The sequence below is a fragment of the Coccomyxa subellipsoidea genome, assembly GCF_000258705.1.
Source record: "Coccomyxa subellipsoidea C-169, whole genome shotgun sequence".
Classification (NCBI taxonomy): domain Eukaryota; kingdom Viridiplantae; phylum Chlorophyta; class Trebouxiophyceae; family Coccomyxaceae; genus Coccomyxa; species Coccomyxa subellipsoidea.
This window is the reverse complement of record NW_005178019.1, coordinates 423,034-426,309: the sequence shown is the minus strand read 5'-3', so window position 1 is coordinate 426,309 and position 3,276 is coordinate 423,034. Positions and strand designations below refer to the sequence as shown.

At 52.4% G+C, this 3,276-nt stretch overlaps 1 non-coding gene across 1 annotated transcript; it reads left to right on the top strand.

The window, feature by feature from the left end:
- Nucleotides 1-73, top strand: COCSUDRAFT_t78. Its single transcript has one exon. It is a non-coding gene; the product is annotated as a tRNA-Phe (tRNA).
- Nucleotides 74-3,276: the final 3,203 nt, after the last annotated feature.

Below are 3,276 nucleotides of genomic sequence, written 5' to 3'. Positions count from 1 at the left end.
GCGACTTTAGCTCAGTTGGGAGAGCGTTAGACTGAAGATTTAAAGGTCCCTGATTCGATCCCGGGAAATCGCAAACTGTTTTTTGGCGTTTTTCGCCCCGGCTGCCGGGGGCCGGTATAAATACTGAGCACCTTGCCCGCGGTGGCTTGGGTCTTGCTTGGGTCTGGCGAGTGTGACAAGGGGCAGGATTTGTAACAGCCTCTAATTGCAGCTTCCGGCTTTCTGCACATGCACGGTTGCCTCCTGGCAGGAACAGCGCATGGCGATAATGCATTGGTAACAATGCATGGCAGGGCGACTCACCGGGCAGATTGATCAACCACAATTAATAAGTTGGCTGAAATGACCTGGACCGCTACTTTGCCATTCGGAATACAGTCTACTGGCCAGTTCCCGGGGTCAGATGTGAACTTTTGGGACTGATTAAGAAGGGCCAGGGCATTATAACTGTGTAAATCTCTGGCCTTTAGTAACTTAGGAGTTAATTTTCAAACCGTGCACTAGGCAGATGGGGCACATATGATCGTTGTCGACATGCTCACCGCCGCCCCCATACCCCAGGACGCCCGTACACTAGGGGGATATATCATTCTGGGGATGTTATGTAGGGTCACCCTAGGGTTATAGACCCTAAACAAAAAACCTAAAACCAAACTATCCCTAAAAAAGAGGTTAGATCTGCTCACCAGGCAGATGGGGCACATGTGGTCGTTGTCGACGTGCTCGGTGCCGTCCCCGACGCCCGAAGATGCGAGTGACAGGTGCCTGAGCTGCAGCGACTCGCGAACCATCGCCTCATTCGCCTCCACCGCCGCTAGCACTTCCAAAGGCTTGCCTCCCGCTGCGCCCTCTGCGTGCATGCAATCCCGTTCGGTTTTGTATTTGCCAGGTTAATATAAGATTTGTGAAGGAAGGTAAGCATGGTTTTGGGAGGTTTTGAACATTCTCGGCCCGGGGATCTGTCACAAACGACCTTGCAGGACAGCTACCAGCGATTTACCACTACACATGCCAGGTATTCTCCCCCCAAGCAGCTCTTGATCAAGATGGGAAGTCAGATCAGGGCTCCTTCAATAGCGAAAAGGAATGCAGGCCCATTTTGGGCTCTGTTGTTGCCGCACCTTGGCTCGCTGCCAAGGCCATGGCGGCATTAGGCGCATTGCTGTTATTTTTCTCTTAAGTGCCATGACACTACATAGGTCTTTTAGCTCTTGACATGAGAGCAAGCTGTTGCCGCACCTTGGCTCGGTGCAGCATCCGCGGCAGCTGGAGCGCTCAACGCGTCGGTGCCTTTCTCGTAGTGCTGTGACACCGCCGCGGTCAGCTCCAGGCTGGGCAGCATGGGGAGGTCCACCCGGTCCGAGTCTCCCCCCTCGCTGCTGAGCTGGACGCTGACCGTGCGCGAGGGGGGGTCCCCGGCCACCGGCGGCTTTCCGGCAGCTGCCAGGATGGCCTGCAGAGACTTCAGCTCCTCCAGCATCGGCGAGTGGAGGAACGTCCCGTAGCTGCGCCGGTGCCCGGACCAGACCTCCTGCGGGCCAAGGTTCTTTATGCGTTAGTCCGTAACAGTATTATGTTCACCGTTACTCTCATTTGAACATAACTAACATCCCGGAAATGACAGCAGAACGAACGGCCAGATCTGGAGGGTGTCATAATGAGCCAAATACAGCGATTCCGGCCTTTGCGTCAGCTGAAATACAAAAACACAAGCTATGTCTTGCCACTTGGGTTCTGGCGTAAGTGGGACAAAGTGCACATTGTTGTTTCCACCTCCAAGAATATGCAGGCAAACAGAAAGTCAAGATCCGAGTCCGCAAAGGGATCTGGGCGATGTCTCACATGCAAGGTTCCGACCCAGATCAGAGCCTTGTGATGCGAGCATGGGCCAATCACAAAATCAAAATCAGAAACAAGAAAGCGGCCATCCATGATGTCACAGGGATGCCATAACCTTGAGCCACACACCTGCAGGAAGTCTGCCCCGCTGCGGCACTTGCAGACCTTGTCGTGCTTCTTTATGATCTGCCGCAGCACACATCCAGTCAGCACACAGTCCAATCAGTCAATGCAGCGCAGAACTCTACATGAGGTCCAATATCTGGCAGGATACATTTTCCCCTTACAACTGCATGCAAAGGAACCAAGCATGCATGTCGTAACTTTATCCGTCTTCGCACTGGTAAAATGAACAGAAATGCAAAACAAGCACGGAATGGTCAGCATCAAGCAGGGAGGAAGGGCTCTCTCACGGTATTTCATGCTACTACTCAAGGTACTGAAACTTAATACAAATCAGATCACTAACACAAGGTGTTGAAAATGCACCTTCCGAAGTGCCACACTGTTGATCTGCGCATATCTTCTGCACCACTCGGCCCTCTGTGCGATCTCCTCCGTCTGCAAACGCAATCACCCCCACTGTTTAGCTTCCATCGCTCGGCAAATACTCAAAAGTTATATAATGTTTCCCAGATCTTCTGCGGTCCACAGGAGGTACACAGTAAGACAGCCCTGTTCAAACAGTTGAAGTGCTTGTGTTCAACAGCACATGAGTGGGCATGCCAGCTCTTCACAGCGCAGAGCTGCGCACTTCTGATCAACATGCAGTCATCTGACATCTTTCGCGCTTCGAATGCGAGACCCACAAGAAGGCCGGCTCATTGAACCCCGAATTGCTTGGTACTTCCATGCGACACTCCTCACCATGCCAGCTCTTCTAAACCCAATAGCTGCAGGCTGTTTAATAGAATCCACTGACGCCCATGTCTTGCAAAAGCTGACAAGGCAATTCAGATTTGAGTCAATCGACAGAGACCCCTTCCAGCTGTGACATTGATCAAAGAGGAGCCTCTCCCCAGAGTGCAGCGCAGAGGACAGGTCATTAAATGAATGGGCGCGGTGCCATTCTCCCTTTGCAGCAATTACTAATATACCAAGCCAGTTTTTTCAATTGTCAATGCATCCCTGCTTTTCTTTCCTCTTATACCTTTCATGTGCAGCAGGTCAAGCTGGCACCTCAGGATTGAGTGGATTACACAAAGAGACAGGGGATCACCGTGGCCTCTGGGTCTTGCGGTTTTGCCAGGCAGCCGAATTTTGCCGCCCAGGCATGCACCCTCGATACACCCCCCGTGTGAGACAGCGAGATGACCTTCCGCGAAGCTCTCTGAAACTCCCTGCCACGATGACATAACCATGAGTCACCTGCAGGTGCTTTGGATTCTGCAGCTGCCAAGGACTGCAGGAATTGCAGTGCTGCCATGCTGTCTGTGT